The sequence below is a fragment of the Malaclemys terrapin genome, chromosome 5 (genome assembly GCF_027887155.1).
Source record: "Malaclemys terrapin pileata isolate rMalTer1 chromosome 5, rMalTer1.hap1, whole genome shotgun sequence".
Taxonomy (NCBI): Eukaryota; Metazoa; Chordata; order Testudines; family Emydidae; genus Malaclemys; species Malaclemys terrapin.
In genome coordinates, this window is record NC_071509.1 from 69,576,472 (window position 1) to 69,599,415 (window position 22,944).

The 22,944-nt window shown below is 39.8% G+C and overlaps 1 protein-coding gene across 1 annotated transcript in view; it reads right to left on the reverse strand.

Moving 5' to 3' along the window:
- Positions 1-4,775: 4,775 nt before the first annotated feature.
- Positions 4,776-22,944, reverse strand: part of CEP44 (centrosomal protein 44) — a 119,267-nt gene continuing 101,098 nt past the window's right edge. The window contains exon 12 of the transcript XR_008445072.1: positions 4,776-4,809. The gene's annotated coding sequence lies outside the window, so the exon portion shown is untranslated. The remainder of the gene's footprint in view (positions 4,810-22,944) is intronic.

Here is a 22,944-nt window from a genome sequence, read left to right on the forward strand (position 1 = left end):
TCATCATATGTTCCTTAGCTGCATTGTCCAAGAGAAATGCAGCTCGCTCAAAGGCTTCCTGACTGGAGAAGCAGTCTCAGTCATTTTGCTGGGATCCAATAGCGGATACAGGCCACTAGTCTGATGCATTTCTGGTGTGTTTCCTGCTAAGCAGTTGGGGTAGCTCATTCTTCACAATTTGGAATCTCTACATTCAGTCCATCTTTATCCATAGATACAGAGAGTTACAATGATCCAAAATCGGAGATGAAAAGTGCATGGATCGCTGTGGCCTAATCGTCATCAGAGAGAGAGTGGTGCAGTTTCTTGGCAAGCTGCAGATAAAAACCATGTATTTCTTGCCATTGTTGCTACTTGGGCATCCAGGGATAGTGATAAATCCAATGGCTGCAAGGCTTCATACTACCCTGAGGAACAAATGGAGAGAAGATACTGTGATGGAAGAGATAATCGAGAGACTAACCTCTCCTTCCAAGTGTTATCTCCTTCCTACCAGGATCATCACTTCATTTTTGCCTGGGTTCACCCAGGTGCTGCTTTTCATCCAGGTGTTGATCCCCACAGGCATTGTGAATCTGTGTGACATCACTGGAACCTCTGCCAAAAAGACAGTCTCTCTCCTCCTGTCATAGTTCAGTTTCAAGATGTTTAAATACAGCAGAAACAGAAACTGCTTTGATCTAGAAAAGATAAGATCTTTCAATCAGTATTTAGTAGCACCTGCCTTTTATGATTTAAAAAAATAAAATTAAAAATTAAAAAATAAGATATCACAACTGTTGTCATATTGTGCACTGCTACTGCCGTCATGTAATGAAACAATGTAAAACTAATATTAAAATAACAAATCTTATAAAATAGAATTCAAAACTTCAAAATATTTTTCCCAAATTGCCAGTTGTTCTGATTTAAAATATAATTTGTTTTTGTTCCAAATAAGAACAAAAATACATTTTTAAACATCACACACTGAAAAGAGTTAACTGTACACTACTAAGGTATTTTTCACCATTTCTTAATCAATTTCTCATTGTATGAGCCTGAGCCTGAAACTGTTACTCAAGCAAGTAGCCTGACTGATTTCAATGTGACTATTCATGTTAGTGTAAAAACTAAACAATAAAATTGGAATTCTTCCCAATTTTTCCAGCACACAGTTATGGCTTTTTGCTGTAAGGTAAGTTACTGAGGAGTTCTGAGTTTCAGACATTACAATTTTTTTTTTATTTTATTTATGTGAAACAGTCTTGAAGCATTTGTACATTTAAAAACTACACATTTAGCCAATGACAATGAGATTCCAAACGGAAGAGGGCATATCATGTCTTAGAAAAAATCCCAGAACTGTCCACAGACATCAATGGGGAGTTCTGCTTAAAAACTGATGGCACAATATGACCAAAGCAAAGTAAAAAGTAGGTCAAAATTCGGACCTTCAGCACCAGCCCTGAGACCGAGTGTGTTCTTAAAAAGGAATCAAATATACCAAGTCACTATTATTTGGCCTCTTGATTTCTTCTGAAATGTCACGAGTTTAAAAAGAGCAGATAAGAACAAACATACTATAACAATTTGGCAAATACTTTGGTAAACAGTAAAATAAGCATTATTTAGGCAGGTGATTTTGGGAGAAGAAAAAACACCTCCCTTCCATTATACATCTAGTTCATGGCACAATTTTGTGGTTGGAAGCATAATGCATGTCTTTAACAACAAAATAATATTGCCTGCATACGTACAGGGCTAAGTACTGAAGTTGTTTTTCTGCTGCTAATTTTTCTTCAGCTTGGTGTCATGTAATAAGTCGTTGAAGAAAGAACTCCCACATATCTTAGAGACAGATAGTTCAGAAACTGCTCAGTGTTCTCTGACAAAACAAACAGAGATTCTAACTTAATTTCCAAGGATGAATCTCGGAAGCTGAATTTAATAATATATGTTTTATGGGTACGTTAAAATGCTTCAGGGTGAAATATAGGATCTATCTATTCAGTGAGGTCTTTGATTTTTAATTCATTATAACAGGAACGGGGTCTGTACTCAACTCTTATTTTGAAGAATTTAACTTTGATGGCTGTTTTAATTGCTGCAAGTCAGTGGGGCCACCATTATTAATATCCAGATAAACAAATCATATTTACTTTATTTACATTTAAAACTTTATTTAATGAATTCACAGTAAAACACTTACATTCACACATTAACTCCTGCTTGGCCATTAAGACCTAACATCCCCATGCAGGGAAGCAATCGGATTCAGGACAGCACTTCAGTGCATGCCTAATTTTAGGCATGTTTGTAAATCCCACTGATTTTAATGGGGCTTAATCCTGTGTTTAAGTGGTTCCCTGAGTCAGGGCCCAATTTAGCATTAACCCACATATCAAAGTAATGAGACAATGTACACAACTCTGGGGTCTTGATTATGCCCATCCTCACAGCAGTGTGCAAATAGAGAAGAGGGCAAGGAACTTTCCTCAAACCCCTGTGCAGAAGCCAAGCACCCTCACATTCAGGGAGAACAAGGACTATACAAGTTTGGACATCTCGAAGAGAATGAGTTAAGACTTTCTCTCCTCTGAAGCAGGGAGAGACACACTACACCTCAACCTGCACTCCTGGAGGCACTGGGTTTTAGTTACTCTTCGATTCCACTTTTCAGCTCAAACTCCTCTTATTTCTGACTAATCATAGCAATGTTAATGTATATATTAGTTCTTAATGTGTCCTGGGCAAGTAAAATCCATCTCTCAACCTCAGTAAATTCAATCCAGTGCCTGTAGGATTTACATGTTATGTTCCACATTTTCTCCTGAATGCAAAGTTTAGTCATGCTCTGAAACTATGGTATTGTTACCACAGTTTCACAGTATGACTGTACACTACATCAGATGACACAGTTAGAAGAAACTGCTGAGCTTTGTGGCCTTCAACTCCATCTGAAACTGCTCACTGCTCAGGAATGTTCATGATAGGTTCAAGACCTCCAATAAACCATATCCCCAATCAAGTAAAAACTTCCAAAAGAAATTCCAGTGTCAGAGTTAGCCAGCCATAAAGACCTCCATTTGTAGACACCTCACTGCCAAGAAGAGAGAACCTGTTACCCCCAAACAAGGAGCCAAGGTCATTGCAGAAGGTGGTCAGTGAAAGACAAAAGCTGTCACACTGCAAGAGCCTGTAGCTACAAAATGGTCACCACTGCAGATCAACTAAAAAGCCTACAACAGAACTGCAAGTAAACTCCCTAGCATTATGGCAAAAATCATCTGAACTTTAAATAATGTATAGGGCATTAGCTGAGGAGTTTTATCATCAATTAACTAGGCAGTTGCTTAAGGTCATTAATGTATATTAAAGCAAAGATAGCTAGAAAGGGAATTCTAAAGCTAACCAGGAAAAATTCTCCTTTGAATTTATAAAAGCATTCGATAATGCCATAGTGAATCCTTCTCTCAAGGTTGAGTTACCTTACAGTATTACAGCTTCCATCAAAGCAAAGAGGGGTGATTTGAATACTGGGTTGTTACTTAATGGTTACTAATTGCTAGGCTCTTTTTATTTATTTTCATTTTTTTCTTTGTTCTTGTTTTAATTTCAAATCAGTCAAGATGTTTGAAAAGATATTTTCAGCATCAAATATGTAACATACCATGTTGTTCCTACAATATTGGATACTGATCATTAAAATTGGTCTACATATAACAAGTGTGCAATCCATTGATATATTTGATCAATAGCTGACAGTGATTTATAATGTAGGAAATGGATATATCAACCTTAAAGCAGAAACATAAATTATAATATAGCTAGTTTTTGATTTACATATCTTGATTTTGGATTTTGGATATATCAGTGACTGGTTTATAATGCACGACTTTGAAGTACAATCATTACAATTGCATTTCTAAAGCCTACCCGAATTTGATAAGTCATAACTAATTTATAAATCTTGATACATTTTTCACTCTCTCGTAATTCTCTAAAGCCATTGTTAGAAATGAGCTACATAAAAAGTTCTGATTTGCCTGCTGCAATCAGATTCAGTAGCTTTGTTTATATGACTGCTGCCAAGACTTTTGAATCACTAAGTCAGACTGTGACATGCCCGCTTGTATAACTTGTATTTATTGGCAGGGTATGAAGGTTTTGTAAACCTGTTGTTGGATGTATAAATCTAGTCACATGTCCAAAATTGAAACAAAATGATAAACTTGTACAAAAGTAGTTTTAAAACCGTGGAGCCAGATTCACTCAATCTGATGCATGTAAGTGTAATTTACACTTTCCTGACCCCTAATTCTCAGGGGCAGAGAGAAGATTCATCACAGGGGTAGCAGACAGTGACCAAACATCTCGGAGTTTCTGCCTAGAGGGAGCAGCTTTAAAATCCACCAGGACTCCACACGTTCCCTGCTATTAGGGAATGAGCTGAATCAATGCATCTCAGGCTGCAAGGGCCATTTCAGATATGTCTACGCAACATTTTGGAGCAAGCCTCCCTGCCTGGATTGACAGACCCAAGCTAGCGGGGCTCACACTAGCTCACACTATAAACAGCTGTGCAGACAGCGCTTTGAAGTTGCAACTCGTGCTGGAGCTCAGGCTCTGAAACCTGCCCGTCCCTCTCCCTTGCCACCACCCCTTATTTTGGAGGATGGGCTCGCTCTCCACAAGCCCCATTCCCACAAGGAAGAAAGTTGTGGCTGCTTACCTCAACTGGTGGTCTTTCCATCACTTGAGGATCCCCAAAGCCCATTCAATGTCTTAGCCCATAATTTCATGGTTATGAAGTGAATAGAACAGATCCTAGGACAGAAGAGAAAGAAATAACTTCTCTAGGTATCATTCACCATTGCTTCCAACTATTGCTTAAAAAGCCCCGCACCGCATCCCCCCAAAAAATCCACTGAACACTCTCTCCCCACCAATTAGTTATGGGTTATCAAATTATGATAGACTTGAGGTATCCTAATATAGTCTACATCCAAAATCAAGATTTGTAAATTAAAAAACATTTATCTATATTACAATTGTAGGATCAGGTCCTTAATTAGCAAAGTCTAGTGGAACCTCCAATTTCCTTTAATCCATATTTCTCTTAAGACAGGGGTCTTGTTTCCTGTGTTACTATCATTGGCAAAATTCTTTTTCCAAAGACCTAACAAAACAAATGTAAAAGACATAGTATTTCCATTTCAGAAAGGAAAAAAAAAACAAAGAAATAATGAAAAAACTTCAACCTGAAGATTTAGCAAAATATGTCACTTCATTAATGTAGACCTGATTTTTGTAAACCCAGTCTATTTGAGGCTAAGAACATTTGATGCACTTTGTGCTTTTTCTTAGCAGGTAGGATACGGGGTGCCAAATAAAATGTTCTGTTGTACATGCACTTTCTGTCTTGCAAGTAGTAGGTTCACGTCCCTTGCAGAAAGTATTTTCAGCATTACCTCTGATCTGGACTACTCTCCACAACCCATGAACTACTAAGCACTGCAACTGACTTTGGTACTGTTTCAAGATGATGTGAGTGGCATATTCTGCCATCATAAAGAACTTATATTTTGCGGTCACTGAACCTTGGAGGGAGCAAAAAAAAATTTAATTACTTCCCCCACTAATTCAGACATTTATGATAATATGTCATTAGCAATCATGTTTCAATATGGAACATATTTAGGAACAAAGGAAATCACTGGGAAAGAACTAGGTTCACTTATTTTTGCTATTCAAAAATCCAGAAATACATAAGTATACTGATATTTTTCTACGTTTCATTTGTCTTGAGAGAGAAGCATTTTCAAGTATTCGATAAATAAGGCTCTCAGTTTTTTCCACCACTGTCAAATACTGTTGTGTTTAAGCCTCTCTTTTAAAACCTCTGCAGTGTTCTTTGTTTGAACACTCAAATGATGATTAGTTACATCTGCTTTCACATGACTAAAGTGAAGACAAATAATAGCTAAATAAAGACAAACAAAAATATTAAATATTAACTTAAGGAAAACATTAAGGGCCTATTTTTCCACAAAGGCTCTTAATTTGGCCTACAATTTTCTGCCCCGATACTGCACATGATAGCCATAATTTAGAAATCTAATATATATACATCTACACACCCCTAAACTCTATTGTTTGTGTCCTCTTCTGCTTGGGAGGACTACGCAAATTCACTGGTGCAAAATTAGAAGCCATTTTTGAAAACTGTACCTTAATCTACAAAATATATTATTAACAAATTATGTTACTGAGTATTTGGTAGCTTCAGTCTGTACCTAACATTTCCATACTTGTGAGGTTTAATAGCAGTTAAATGTGCTACAACATTAATGTTATTTTGAAGTGCAATTTCACTTTGAAAAGTGATAGTAAAAATAGTAATAGCCTGTGTTATATGGAAGGTCAGACTAGATGATCTAATGGTCCCTTTTGGTCTTAAACTCTGTGAACCAAGTTCTAACTGCTAGTCCTGCAAATGCAGGTAGCATCTGAAAGCCAAGCTTCATCCTGAGTTTGACCTCACCAGTAACAAAGATTACCTAGCTCTTATATAGCACCTTTCATCAATAGATCTCAAACCATTGGCAAAGAAGATCAGCATCATTATTGCCATTTTACAGATGGGGAAACTGAGGCACAGAGCGGTCAAGTGTCACCTAGTAGGCCAGTGGCAGGGCTGGGAATAGAACCCTGGTGCACTAATCCCAGTTTAGTGCACTAGACCCTGGGCTCCATTTACCTGTCCTGCATAAGGACTCTGCAATCTAGTGATGATGTGCAAACCAGAATCCAGCTCACTTTCCTATCATTCCAAAGCTCTTCTGCTGCTGCTCCTACCACTGCTGCTCCACACCCTCCCAAAAACACGCAGGCCACCTGACTCAGCTCTGCTTCCTCTTTCCCTCCTGAAAAATAATAGGTTGTTCAGCAATCATTCACCATGTTCCTTCTCTTTCCATTCCTTGCCAGATCCCATTCTTCTTCCCCTACACCCCTAAACTCTCCCATCTGGACCTCCTGGGCCTAGTCATCTTATATCAGTCTTCCTATCCCACCAGACCATAAGTCCTCGCCCTCCTTCTCCTCCGGCAGATTGCTCTGCAGGATCAGAACCCTGTGAATGTAAACAGCATCCAGTGGTCTCCACCAGTTCAGAAAAACATGGAGACTGAAACACATGATGCACCAGCTAAACATTTACATAAATAATAGTTGTTCTGAAAAAAAAGCAGAGAATTTTTTCAGTCTATTTACTGAGAACTCGTATCTCAGAATTTCTCACAAGTTTTTCTAAGTTTCACTGATAGTCACTACTCTGCTGTAAAAACAGCCTGCAGGAAAAAAAAGATATCCTTTCATGACAACAGTGATAGACCCTGCAATGACTACTTCACAGTCCTCTGCTAACTCTTCCACAAGCTAGTCACACCATTAGGAAGATAGACTACATACTTTAAACACAGTAACTATTTCCACTGCCACCAAATTTTAACTACTAATATCCTTCATGGGACATGAAGATCACATATTACACTGTAGTGTTGGTGTTTTCTTTCCCAGAGTGTCTACAACATCCTTCATGGAACTCTGAGGATTCTATAAGTTTTTCTGCTTTTCTCTCATCATCCTTGGTGTCCCAGACTGAGAGATGACAAGACCAGTCCTAAGAGCCCAGTCTTGAAGCCACTCTTTATCCAGCCCTGTCTCTATCTAAGGTACTTATATGACACCCGTTACCATATCTGAGCACCCCACAATCTTAATGTGTTTCTCCTCACAATGCCTCTTTGAAGTAAGGAAGCACTATCATCCCCCATTTTACAGACTGGGAATGGCAGCACAGAGACACTAAGGAGGAAATCCTGGCTCCACTGAAGTCAATGGGAGTTTTGCAATTGATTTCAATGGGATCAAGATTTCATCTTAAGTGACTTGCCCAAGATCACACAGGAAATCTGTGACCGAACAGGGAATTGAACCAGGTCCCAGGCTAGTTCCCTCACCACTTGACATTCCTTCCTCTCCCCACAAATGTCCCTAGTTATTCTGTGTATGCAATAGCTGTAGCAGCAGGCCCTTGATCAGATGGCATCACAATACAACAAGCAGTACTCCTGTGAAAGCTCTCCAAAACTTGATTATCAGCAGCCTATAGATACCATGGTGAGAAATGGGACATATATAGTTATTAAATGCCTTTTTTTTCTTATTGAGTATTGAAATTTTATATTTCTAAAAACTCTATCAGTTTACTTTCTAGAGAGCATTGCGGCAGCATGTAATAAAGACAAACACTGCATGCTCACTCAATGTGACTTTACATTCGTTCTTTCTTACAGTGGTTCCTCGTCATCTAAAATGATAGTAGAACAAAAGTACATTTTGTCCTGTGTGTTTGGAAACAACAATTGGAAATATCTAGCGGTCGCTTGAGGAACACTGATGAACAGCATAAAATTACAGAGACAATAAGTGATGAAACAAAAATATTAATAATGTACAACTTAATTCTGCACAATGGTTAGGAGAAATGTGCAAGACATGAGGAACTTCACAAAAAATGAAAATGAAAACCAGCAGTTATGCAATAAGCTCATATGATACCCGCTCAAGTCAGCAACAACAAGCTGTGAAATGCAAGTTTGCACATGAAAAATGAATGAGTTTATGTCAATGGTAAAATACAGCAGGAAGCTGGGCACTGCATAGCACCAAGAAATCACTTTTAAATACAGACAATGCAGATATAAACAGGCTAATGGCCACATGTAAACCAATGTGCCGCTACTGGAACCACAATTCAAAAGCATGTAGGAGGAAAGTTGCCTGAGATAGCATCATTGGGTAAACCACAAATAAAAGTGAAATTTTACCTATTATTCAAGGATGATAGAATTTGCAGAGAAAGGCAGAGAAATTATACCAGAGGGTTTTGTGGGAATATTGAAAGTAAATTTCTGGTGATTAAAATGGCTTTTGTGTTGGTTTAGTTTAGTGGTTTGGCTGAGTTAATTTGTTTCATATGTATGATTTTTGTTATGAGTCTGGACAGTCAACCAATAAATTGTTGGGGTTCCTAAAGCTTTCATGTGGGCTTTTTGTTGCTGCTCAAATATAAAGGGAATAGAACGAAATTAAAAATGAATAATTCAAGTGAATAAACAGATTGTTGAGTGTACAGAAAGATATTAACCTTCAACTCCAGTAGTGATGGGTAAGAAAAATGCACTATTATTATTATTATTATTCAGAAAACATAAGATGGATTTCCTATGGCAAAAAGCATGATGTCTCAGAGCTGATTATGCCATGGAGATGACATTTTATTTTATAGGCTTGTGTTGAAAAAAGTGACTAACAATGAAAAATTATTCATTTTTATTAATTCAATCAAAAGCCTTTCATCATATTATAGCAATTTGTTGATCCTAAAGCTGTGGATATCTCAATTCCTATTACATATGGCTTGGTAAATGTCATTCTGCTCCTTTTAGATATCTCCTACATGTAGTATATACACAATACCTGCAACCAGAATGAGAAAATACTGGATACTAGACTTTTTCACCCTGTTCTCCCATTGAAACATTCTGGAACATAAATGACTTGAGGGTTCTGTGGCCAGAAGAAAAAAATCAGATTATAATCAACTGACTCCACATGTAATCAGAGCCCCGAGCTATGTATGTAATGAAATTTCTTCTCTCTCTCCATCTTAGTTTCCTTTTATTTGCCAGCACATTTTGGGGGGAACATTTTGTATAATAATTATTCTAATCTGTTTTTTTCCTAAAATGCTTTCATGCAAAAACAGGTTGTGATTTGGACATACAGTTGGACTAACTCGAAACAAATTCAGTAAAACTAGGAATAACTATTAAAGCCAATGCATTATCCATACACCAGATTTATAAAGGTGTAACAGACTAGACCTTGGCCCCTAGAATTGTCTATGTTTAGACATAAAAAACAAAATGTGAATATTAACTACATGTGTTTGAGTAAAAAAAAAAGGATCCATATGCTATGCAAACTCAGGAGGTAGGCAGGTATATGTAATTATGATTGTATTTTATATGTGGCACACACCTTCAAATCTAAGCCACCTGCTTCCCAGCTGAGGAGATTCAAGATGGAAAACCTTACAGTGGGGAGACCTTCTCTCACCTTTCTTGCATGGAGATTTTGCATTAGGCTTTTTTTGTTTTGTTTTCCTTAATTAAAAATAATATTTATCTAGACTGAAAGTTTTTCTCTTCTATATGTATGGAAAACATAACAGAGGGAATATAGGAATTACCATGCTGGACCAGACCAGTGGTCTATCTAGTCCAGTATCCTGTCTCTAACAGAGGACAATATCAGATGCTTAGAGGAAGATGGAAGAAATCTTGGAGTAGGCAGCTACAGGATATCTTATCACCATGCCCTGCAAAAGGCATGTGTCCCCCTGCATGAGATAAGGAAGGGATTCAGATAATGCGGAGGTTCAAAAAATAGATCAAAGACCCCCTAGCTAGTACTGTGAGGAGGAAGAAAGGCCCCTTGCTGCGCAGAGAGGCCACCCTACTGCTGAATGATTCCCAGCACAGGGAGCCCTCTGCAGCCCACTGTCACAGGAGTGAGTGAGCAGGGCCACCTCAGAAGAGCTGCAGAGGCCTCCCTGTGCTGCTGCAGGGCCAGTGACACATGATTCCTGCCGGTTCAAGGCACAGGGATGGCTGCAGTCCTGACAGGGCAGAGCAGAGATCCCCAGCCAGGACTGCAAAGAGGAGGAGCCCTCAACCATGGACGAGGCCACCTCATTGCTCCTGCCCTCTCAATTATCCAGAATCCCAATTATTTGAATAAAATCTATGTTCCGCCATGCTGTTCAGATAATCAGAGGTACACTGAATATATTAGAAAAATGGTGAATATTCTTATTATCTATACTGATGGCCAATCTTTCTTTAAATTCTAATAAGCTTTTGGCCTCAATGGTAGATGAAGAACTCTGCCTACATAAAGGGTACCTCTTATTTCCCCTTCATTATATGTTAGGAGTCCTTCTCTCCCTCAGTTCTCTTACCTAATGATAGGAGGCTGTGCTTAGTCCATGCTAGAAGCACCTACACTCCTAGTTCAGGGCTACTGTCACTAGCAGACAGAAACTAACAACCTCAAGAAGTTCATTTTCCCCCTCGTCCCATGATATCACAGTAAGCTGGAAGCAGAGCAATTTGTGTTCGACAATCATAAAAATAACAATTCCCAAAATAAGATTTTTTTCAAATCTTTATTTTTTCACATCAACTGATAAGCAGTTTGTAGAAAAAGCTACATAATAAAATAGCAGTGCCATTCGAGATATCTTGAACCTTATCAGTAAGAAGCCAAAGTCCTTCTGAACTTCTTAAACATGCACATATTTAGGAACAAATGCATGCTATAAACAGGGCCGGCTCCAGGGTTTTGGCTGCCCCAAGCCAAAAAAAGCCGCGATCGCGATCTGCGGCGGCAATTCGGCAGGAGGTCCTTCGCTCCGAGCGGGAGTGAGGGACCATCCGCCGAATTGCCGCCGAATAGCTGGTCGTGCCACCTCCTCCGGAGTGGCTGCCCCAAGCACCTGCTTGCCAGGCTGGTGCCTGGAGCCAGCCCTGGCTATGAAACAAACAGGAAAAACTACTTCCAGGTTTTTCCTGTGCAATCTGTATTCTATTTACCTACAGGAGACCACTTCTTCTTCAAACTAATCTTTTGGGTGAACTACAAAGCAAGACTGAAAATTGAGTTAAACCCAGATTTGTGTGTTGAATGATCCCTCTTGCCCAGTTGCAGGGAACATTCAGCATAAAATAAGTTTTAACTAACCAGTATCCTAAGAGCATCCTAAAGGGGTCCCTGATATCTGGCAGAATTTCAGCTGACCTGACCAATTCAGTGTATCCCATTTCATTAATGTCATAAACTGTATCTCATGTGTGTCATGTAAGATATCATTGGAAAACTAATGACATACTGATTATTCACATTCTTGCTTGGTGTATGGAGGGTAAACATGCCCAAGGGACTATACAAATAGTGAAGGAAATGTGGGACTAAATTGTGTTTACCAGACAAGTGTGGGGAGTGGATAAGCAGGTTTCTTCCAGACAACAGAAAAGCCGACACCTCCAGCCACGTGTCAGAGTCAACTGGCAATCACATGTCAAATGGCCATTCATTAGCATGGGAGAAGGGAGGAACAGATCAATATGAATTATAGCTACCACCGGTGGGGGAAGAAACCAGCATGGAACTTCCTTCACCACCATACATTGTGTCTTCTTCCTCACAGCTTGAATGACCTTTATTTAGGGGGTGGAGGAAACCTTCAGAAGAATCCATTTCTAAGGTTCACTGGACTATAAAAGAGAGAAGCAAAGAACCCCTCACTATCTTTTCACCTGAGAAGACAAAGAAACAGAGCACTTTGTCTTTGGGGAGAGATCCTGACCAGTGTGGTGGTCAGCCATCTTGCTGGAAGAAGTGTGTGAGAAGAATCCTACCCAATACCTAGAAAAAAAACTTAGCATTAGAAAGCATTTTTTCATTTTTATTTGTTTGTAACCATTTTGATGTTTACGATTCTCACATAAAATCTCTCTCAGCAATTATACAAACTTGGTTTACTTATAATTCAAGACACCCCAGTGTTGTATTTGAACTGAAGTGATTGTTAAATCCAGTTAAAGTGATAAGCTGTACATTTTGTCTCCTCAGACGAGCAAATGAACCTTATTATTCCTCTGAATAGTCCAGAGGAATGGTCCAAATGAACCTTATTATTCCTCTGAATGGTTCAAAGTGACCAGATATTGCAGAGCACATGGCTTGGGGAAAATTTGGGACTTGGGGGTTATCTTGCCTGGTGTAAGCAAAGTGGAAACTAGGGAGTAATTGTGTTGCTGCAGGAGGCAAACTGCTGATGTCAGAGCACTTTATCAGAGTTTCAATGCATGGAGACACAGAGTGCATATTTGTTACTGACTGTGAGCATCCTAGGCAGGGAACTGCAGCAACAGAGCATTTAAAACACTTAGGGTTACAAGGCATGTGGGGACAATCCCTCACTGGGGTGAACTGCACCCCAGAACAAGACATAACCTTTTAACAAAATTCCTATCATAGAAGATTAAATAAATAAATTAATGGAGATATCCCATCTCCTAGAACTGGAAGGGACCTTGAAAGGTCCAGCCCCCTGCCTTCACTAGCAGGACCAAGTACTGATTTTGCCCCAGATCCCTAAGTGGCCCCATCAAGGATTGAACTCACAACCCTGCATTTAGTAGGCCAATGCTCAAACCACTGAGCTATCCCTCTCCTCCCTGTTGTCAGTTACTGTTGGAAGAGACCTTAGGAGGTCATCTAGTCCAACCCCCTGCTCAAAGCAGGACAAACCCCAACTAAATCATCCCAGCCAGGGCTTTGCCAAGCCAGGCCTTAAAAACCTCTAAGGATGGAAATTCCACCACCTCCCTACGTAACCCATTCCAGTGCTTCACCCCCTTCTAGTGAAATAGTTTTTCCTAATATCCAACCTAGACCTCCCCCACTGCAACTTGAGACCATTACTTCTTTTTCTGTAATCTGTCACCACTTTCAACAGCCTATCTCCATCCTCTTTGGACCTCCCCTTCAACTACTTGAAGGCTGCTGTCAAATTCCCCCTTACTCTTCTCTTCTGCAGACTAAATAAGCCAAGTTCCCCCAAACTATCCTCATAAATTATGTGCCCCAGACCCTAATCATTTTCGTTGCCTCCGCTGGACTCTCTCCAACTGGTCCACATCCTTTCTGTAGTGGGGGGCCCAAAACTGGATGCAATACTCCAGATGTGGCTTCACCAGCGCCGAATAGAGAGGAACACTCACTTCCCTCAATCTGCTGGCAATGCTCCTACTAATGCAGCCCAATATCCCATTAGCCTTATTAGCAACAAGGGCACACTGTTGATTCATATACAGCTTCTCATTCACTGTAATCCCCAGGTCCTTTTCTGCAGGAATCTGCACTTGTCCTTGTTGAACCTCATCAGATTTCTTTTGGTCCAATCCTCCAATTTGTCTAGATCACTCTGGACCCTATCCCTACCCTGCAGCTTATCTATCTCTCCTCCCAGTTTACTGTCATCCACAAACTTGCTGAGGGTGCAATCCATCCCATCATCCAGATCATTAATGAAGATATTGAACAAAACTGGCCCCAGGACAGACTCCTGGGGCACGCCGCTTGATACCAGCTGCCAACTAGACATCGAGGCATTGATCACTACCCGTTGAGCCCGATGATCTAGCCAGCTTTATAGCCACCTTATAGTCCATTTGTCAAATCCATACATTTTTAATTTGCTGGAAAAAGCTTTGCTAAAGTCAAGATATATCATGTCCACCGCTTTCCACATATCCACAAGGCCAGTTATCTCATCATAGAAGACAATCAGGTTGGTCAGGCATGACTTGCCCTTGGTGAATCCATGTTGACTGCTCCTGATTACCTTCCTCTCCTCTAAGTGCTTCAAAATGGATTCCTTGAGGACCTGCTCCATGATTTTTCCAGGGACTGAGGTGAGGCTGACTGGTCTGTAGTTCCCCGGATTCTCCTTCTTCCCTTTTTAAAAGATAGGCCCTATATTCGCCTTTTTCCAATCATCCGAGTTTGATGATCCCCCAATCTCCACAAGTTTTCAAAGATAATGTCCATCGTATCAGTCAACTCCTCAGCACCCTCAGATGCATTAGATCCAGACCCACAGACTTGTGCATGTCCAGCTTTTCTAAATAGTCCTTAACCTGTTCCTTTACCACTGAGTGCTGCTCACCTCCTCCCCATACTGTGCTGCCCAGTGCAAAAGTCTGGGAGCTGACCTTGTCTGTGAAAACCAAGGCAGAAAAAAACAACATTGAATACTTCAGCTTTTTCCACATCATCTGTCACTGGGTTGCCTCCTTCATTCTGTAAGGGCCCACACTTCCCCTGACCTTCTTCTTGTTGCTAAGGTATCTGTAGAAACCCTTCTTGTTACCCTTCACATCCTTTGCTAGCTGGAACTCCAATTTTACTTTGGCATTCCTGATTATACCCGTGCATGCTGGAACAATATCTTTATACTCCTTCCTAGTCATCTGTCCAAGTTTCCACTTCTTGTAAGCTTCCTTTTTGTGTTTAAGCTCACCGAAGATTTCTCCGTTAAGCCAAACTGGTCGCCTGCCCTATTTGCTATTCTTTCTGCACATCGGGATGGTTTGTTCCTGAGCCCTCAATAAGGCTTCTTTAAAATACAGCCAGCTCTCCTGGACTCCTTACCCCCTCATATTAGCCTCCCAGGGAATCCTGCCCATCAGTTCACTGAGAGAGTCAAAGTCTGCTTTTCTGAAGTCCAGGATCCACATTCTGCTGCTCTCCTTTCTTCCTTTTGTCAGGATCCTGAATTAGACCATCTCATGATCACTGCTGCCCAGGTTGCCACCCACTACTGCTTCCCCTAACAATTCTTCCCGGTTTGAGAGCAGCAAGTCAAGAGGAGCACAGCCCCTAGTTGGTTCCTCCAGCACTTGTACCAGAAAGTTGTCCCCAACACTCTCCAAAAATTTCCTGGATTGTCTGTGCACTGCTGTATTGCTCTCCCTGAAGATGTCAGGGTGATTGAAGTCCCCCATGAGAACCGGGGCCTGTAATCTGAAAACTTCTCTTAGTTGTATGAAGAAAGCCTCGTCTATCACATCCTTCTGGTCTGGTGGTCTATAGCAGACGCCCACCACGACATCACACTTGTTGCTCTTGCCTCTAAACTTAACCCAAAGACTCTCAACAGGCTTTTCTCCAGTTTCATACTAGAGCTCTGAGCAATCATACCACTCCCTTACATACTGTGCAACTCCTCCACCTTTTCTCCCCTGCCTGTCCTTCCTACACAGTTTAGACCCATCCATGACAGTGCTCTGGTCATGTGAGTTACCCCACCAAGTCTCTATTATTTCAATCACATCATAGTTCCTTGACTGTGCCAGGACTTCCAATTCTTCCTGCTTGGTTCCCAGGCTCCTTGCATTCATGTACAGGCACCTAAGATAGGAAGAAATAATAGTTATCTGTCCCTTTGTGATACCCTGAAGACACATCAGATTTCTGAGACTAACGGTCCTGGCTAGGAGTCTTTGCTCTATTATCCGAACCTCTGCATTATCCAAATCCCTTCCTTGTCCCCCAGCATGAGATACATGCCCTCTGCAGGGCATGGTGATAAGATATCCTATTTCTGTGACAACTCATGTAACAGAAGACTAATTAGTATAGAGAAATTGGTTTTTGTAATGACCCAAAATGGATGGGTCATTACAAAAACTAATTTCCCCATAGTGTTACTCACACCTTCTTGTCAACTGTTTGAAATGGGCCACCCTCATTACCTCTACAACAGTGATTTTTCCTCCCTTGGTATTCTACTGTTAATTGAATTGTCCCATTAGACTGACCCCCCCACTTGGTAAGGCAACTCCCATCTTTTCATGTACTATGTATATATACCTGCTACTGTATTTTCCACTCCATGCATCTGATGAAGTGGGTTCTAGCCCACGAAAGCTTACGCCCAAATAAATTTGTTAGTCTCTAAGGTGCCACAAGGACTCCTCATTGTTTTAGCTGAGGAATGTTTATCCAGGAAGCCCCAAATGGGCAAGATCTACTCCATTAATTGTACAAGTTGTTAATCTCCCACAGAAGGAGGCTTTTGCCAGTCTATGAAACATGCACCTGATCACAACAGATACAGTGCATGAATGGGGTAAGCTTTAATATAATACAATACTACAAAATTATCCAGCAACAGAAGGAAAATATGGTATGGCAATACAGGTTTCTCTGACCATCTGGTACAACAGTCACAATCACATCAATACTAACTAAACAGTTGACATATGCCCTCTTTCAAAGGTTATGGAGAAATATCTCATCTTGGGGAGACCTATTGCTTTCTTGCTAAATTAGCTTTTTTTGTGTGTGTGAAAAATGTATCAATGTTAAATGAACTGGCTGTGTCTCCCACAATATTATCACCACTTCTAGCTATGAAAAATCAATATTTTATACGTGAACAATAAAGCCTCAAACCTGAAAGGAAAAACAAGTCAATATCCTCAAAGAGCTGCACAGGCATATTGTGCAAGGGGCAAACAAAATACTTGTATCTGAGAAGCAGTTGATTTCAGCTCACAATGCGAAATCCTGACTGCACTGTAAGTAAATCGAAAAACTCTCACTGACTTCAGTGAGGACAAGATTACAACCACCATATCTAAAACATTCAGTGTAAGCAGGTGTAGCAGAAAGATCAATCAAACTCCAATTTATTTGTCCAGGAAAGTGGGATAGATGACTGGTAAGACAGCTCTGAGACAGATTTTCCAGCAGGATTACACTAACAGAGAGAATGGTCTTCTGCAGCTATTGAACCAACGGTAAGAGTGAATTTGCCTGAGACAGATGCCACAAGTACGTGCACTCCTTTTAAGTTCATTTATTTCTCTTGTACTATATGAATGTTTGTCCTTTCAAATAACAAAAAGTTATTTCAAATGTGCTCCCTGGTTGAGAAGTGTGGTTCAATTAAAGCCTGGCTGCTTAGCCATCCCTGGGTGGGTAAAAAGGTGAGATCACAAAGGATCTTAAGCCTACAGCACAGCACTCTTGCACTGATAAGCAGGGGCTGAACGATATGGACAGCATAAAAACTGAATACTTAGGAAGTACATGCTGGCTGTTGCTTTGTAAATGAAACCTACTGCATTTAGTTAGCTTTTAAGCCAAATGGAATTTTTGTATTAATCATTACTGTCCAATATGTAGATTTTCCTTTAAGCATTAAAGATTATTTTAATCTAGAAACTGTAGGACTTTTAAATATTTTGTACATACAGCAAGGCTTTTTGCTTAGTGCTTATTTAGCTTAATAAAACATGCAGCCTGGACTAAAGCCTAGGTGGGATCTGACAGCCAACGCAATCAGTACTGTTAATATTTAGACACGTAAGTGCAGCTTGGAACAGGACAGAGCTCAGAGAAGAAAGCTGACAGAATGAAATACTTTAAAATTAACCAGCCCATGGGCCAGATCCTCAGTTGGTATACATGTAAGAACCCAGTTTACACGAGCGGAGGCTCTGGCTCCTCTCTGTGTACTGTGTCAGCTGCTTTCTTGCATTTCTGTGGCAGAATTGGAAATAAAATGAGAGAAAGTTAGCCAAATGGTGCTGTGTTTCTGAAAAACAACATGGAAAGCGGAAAAGTAGGAACAGAAATAAAACTAAAAACAATGGGATGAAGGAAAGTCTTTCTACCTCTAAAGTGCTTTCTGCTCAGGCAGAGTAAAATGCACACTCAGATGTTAAGACAGATTCAATAGAGACAGGGGCAGAATCAGCTGTTGTAGTGGCAACAGGTTTTTTTTAAAAGTAGAGTCTGTTGCTATAATATTAGCAGTTGGGAAGATGATGCCATGACAGCTGTAGTAGGTGGCATCTCATTACATACCTACTAAAAATCCACGTATGTCATTGCTTGGTCAGTAATCTACCAACACCACCTTTGCCTCTCCTACCCCACCACCCCCCATTCTACAGCATGTGTTGTTACACTGCAAACAGAACTAAAGAGGTACATCAACATAATGCTTATTAGATGTTTCCCTTTATTTGAGAAGATGAGTCATCTTTTGGCTCCTAAGACTCTGAGTCAGTCTTAGCCACTCCTGCAGGGGAGCAAAAGTGGCAAAAAAAAATTTTAAAGCCATGCCTACTTGATTAAGAAAATAATTGGAGAGAAAATCCATTATGGAAAGGTAGGGATGGGCAGAATAACTGAAACCAAAACAAGAGGAGCCATGGAACCAGAAAAATAGGCTCCAGGCTGCAGGGAAATCAGTTTGGTTAAGGCAGGAGCTCAGGGCCTTTAAAACTCAGGGCCTTGGAAGGGATAATAATCTGGCTGGCTATTTCCTGAACTTTGATGAACCAAAGTCAGCATTGCCAACTCTGACAATTTCTTTGTGAGTGATGTGATTTCAACCAGGGCTGGAGCCAGTCTGCTGAGTCTTTAAGGGCTGAATTAACAAGATTGGAGGCCAGGAGCTAATGTTTTTTCAGAGGCCTCCTTTTTGTGAACGTGGTATTAATGAAAGCAAAAAAATATTCAGCTTGTGACGATAAGCAAGTCATGTATATTGCTGAATAAATACAAAAAGAAAATTGAAGACAATTAACAGGTTATATACTGCCTGAATAAACATCAAAACATAAGAGTAAAATGAAATGTTGCATGTTTAAACTGGCATCTTGTGAGCTTTAGGTGCCGCAAATTCAGTTATGGAATCCTCAAATGACAGAGTGTGTGTGAAATAAATCTCATTCAGCTGACATGATAGCAAGAGCATTAAGCTTTGCTTCTACCACTGTTGAACAAAGACTTTTTTTTATTAAGGCAGTCTTAGCAAACAATTGCTCTGCTTCACAGTCAAATGCAGACTCAACGCAATGAAAATATTTGAGAAAACATTACTCTGATCTGTGTCATGCAAAAATTTGATGATTCCAGTAACACTCTTATCTAGCACGTCACCATATCTTATAAATGCTGAAAATTGGTCTATTTCAGCAAAAAGATCAAAATTTAGATCATTCGGGTAAGCACTGAGCAACACCTGAGTGCATATTTTCATCTCCTCTTCACTTCATACTAGATCAAGAGATAAAGGAAGCCAAACCTTGTGAATAGTTCAGCATAACTTTCACTTATTTTTCATTCTGAATTTAGCTCTTTGAGGATAACAAAAGGACTCAACCTCAAATTTCCTTCTTCCTCAAACTATAGCATCACATTTGCCTTCTGGAAATGTTTGCTTTACAATACTTTTGTATTTTTCATGGTAGAACTCATAACATCGCTTCCCAATTTGGTTGCTTGTTCCTCAGACAGACTGTAAGTTTGTGACAAACTCTTACGAAAGAGTCAAAGACAAGATCCAGACTTGGCTTTCAAAGCTTTATGCTAGTTTTGTCAAACCTTTCTATGTCACATTCCATAAGATACTCATAAATGCAGTTTCCAGTCAGCACATTTTCTTGTACAATAATGGTGAAACTCGAAGGGAAATGCAGTTTTTCTTGGCATTGTTCATTGTTTCTTTCAAACAATATTGAATGCCCTCATAGTTCACTACAATTGTTCTACAAGATTCAGCATGACAGGAACATCTCCTATCTGACAGGTTTTTAAGACAAAGAGATTTTCTTGTTCACTCCTGGTAAGATTCTTGCACAGAAGCTGCCATCGCCTGGTCAACACTTGCAAAAAAAGGTGGGCAGCCTTTTCTTTTCCCAGGACAGCCTTTTCCCGGGCAAATTGCACCATACTATTCCTGGACTAAGCCACAGCTTCAGAAACCAATACACTGGCACAGCCAGCATAATAAAGCAGTTACAACAGTCGCATAGTGTGACCAGGATCCAACTGACTACTCCAACAGCAAATCAATGTATTTGTGCTGAGTATTTTCTGGTTGCTGGGATTACAGAATAGACAGTAAAGAACAAGGAATCCTTGTGGAACCTTAGGGACTAACAAATTTGTTTGGGCATAAGCTTTTGTGGGCTAAAACCCATTTCATCGGATGCATGCAGTGGAAAATACAGTAGGAAGATATATACACACACACACAGAGAACATGAAAATAAAAAGGGTGTTGCCATACCAACTCTAACGAGACTAACCAATTAAGGTGGGCTATTATCAGCAGGAGGAAAAAAAACCATTTGTAGTGATAATCAAGATGGCCCATTTCCAACAGTTGACAAGAAGGTGTGAGTAACAGTAGGGGAAAATTTAGCATGGGAAAATAGTTTTTACTTTGTGTAATGACCTATCCACTCCCAATCTTTATTCAAGCCTAATTTAATGGTGTCCAGTTTGCAAATGAATTCCAGGTCTGCAGTTTCTTGTTGGAGTCTGTTTTTGAAGTTTTATTGTTGAAGAATTGCGACTTTTAGGTCTGTAATTGAGTGACCGGGGAAGTTGAAGTGTTCTCCGACTGGTTTTTGAATGTTATGATTCCTGATGTCAGATTTGTGTCTATTTATTCTTTTGCATAGAGACTGTCCAGTTTGGCCAATGTACATGGCAGAGGGGCATTGCTGGCACATGATGCTATATAACACATTGGTAGATGTACAGGTGAACGAGCCTCTAATTCTTTGTTTGTTTGTTTGGGCTGGATTTCAAATCCTGGCTAGGTGGCTTTTCTGTCATAACTGGCTATATTTCCCTCAGTTGTACCAGTCATGGGTATCTTGCTTGTGTAAATGCCTTGGAGGGCTCAGTCCACCCCTGAAGTCCAGGTAGCTTCATCGGTGCAAAGCAGGTAAGAGGCCAGCAGCACAAATGTGATTAAATTTACCAGGACTTCAAGGATGCAATGTAATTTTTTGTGCAACACTACAATGTTTTCAAGTCTCAACGCAAACAAGCTGCTTAACATTTGAACAAACACAGTAACACTATGAAATTACTCAGCCTTTTCACTTAAACAGAAACTGGTCAGGCAATGATAGGAGTGTGGGGGGGAATCAAGTGAAACTGAAGGAGGTCAATGTCTCCAAATTCTGGTTTTCCATGAGCATTTCACCAAGAATACCTAATAAAAGGAATTAGTTAGCTACAGTTAAGAATGTGTGTTTAAAAGGCCTCTCCTGCATATATTTTATTTTCTATATTTATTCATATCTTATCTCTCCAATTTGTCTATCACAGTGTATTCTAGCAATCCCTCCATTTCCTCCCTCATCCACCACAAACATGTACAATTTTATAATTTCCTAGTTGATTCTAATAACTAAGACAAATAAGAACAACAATAGAAACATTGCACAGCCACAGTGTGTTCAGAGTCCTACTTAGGCAAGGCCTCTGCTACCACTGACCAGGAGTTGACCTTTATTCTTTTCCAACTGTGTGTTTACCTTTTTAGGTGCTTAGGAACATTTGAATGGGGAACATTTTTTATCAAAGTCAGGAAAATGAAGTAATATTTTACAAACAGGAAAACCACTTATCTTAATTGAAACCTCTCGAGTACTCTGGGTGTAAAAGTCAGCAGGAACACAGATTAAATGAACTGATTTTGTTTCCCATTAGAATGAAAAGGCTGTGGCCTGTGTGTATGCAGTACTGGATGCCACGAGAGCTTTTTACTATAATCGCAACAACCACTTAAAAAAAAAAAAAAAAAAAGAAGTGCAGCAAATTGAATTTTAGAAACTTTTTTTTTTTCTAATTAATTGTTCCTTGATCTACACCACAGGATATTTTACAGAACTAGTCCTGGAACACTTTCACATTTCCCCTTGCTATTTGTTAAGAGATATACATCATTCTTTCAAAAAGTACAGAGAGTACATTACAGGCAGAGACGGGAGGGTAAGAATACAATGTACACTTCCACCAGAACAGTGACTAAGAAACCTGTCTCTCATATCATCCTTTTCAGGCTGGCTGATTTTAAAAACTGATAAAGGCATGGGAGAGAGAATTAATGAATAAAGTATAGTTACTATATTCTTATGACAATGAAGAACAGCTATTAAGAACTTCTTAATCAGTCAAATAATATAATTGCATACACATGTTTGGCTGGAAAATTTTACTTATCTCAGCACTCTGGAGGTGGCACAATACTGTGAATTACTAGCTATTTGCTAAGGTTCCAGATGAAATGCACAAAATTAAAATGTGATGGGTAAGATAAAGGCCTTTGCATACATCTGAGAAAGATTTAAAAAAAAATAGATGCTAAGAGAAAAAAACTCACAGCCTGATATTTCCCCCAGCTGTATCATAATCATTAAGGTGATTTTGTAATTCTGTATC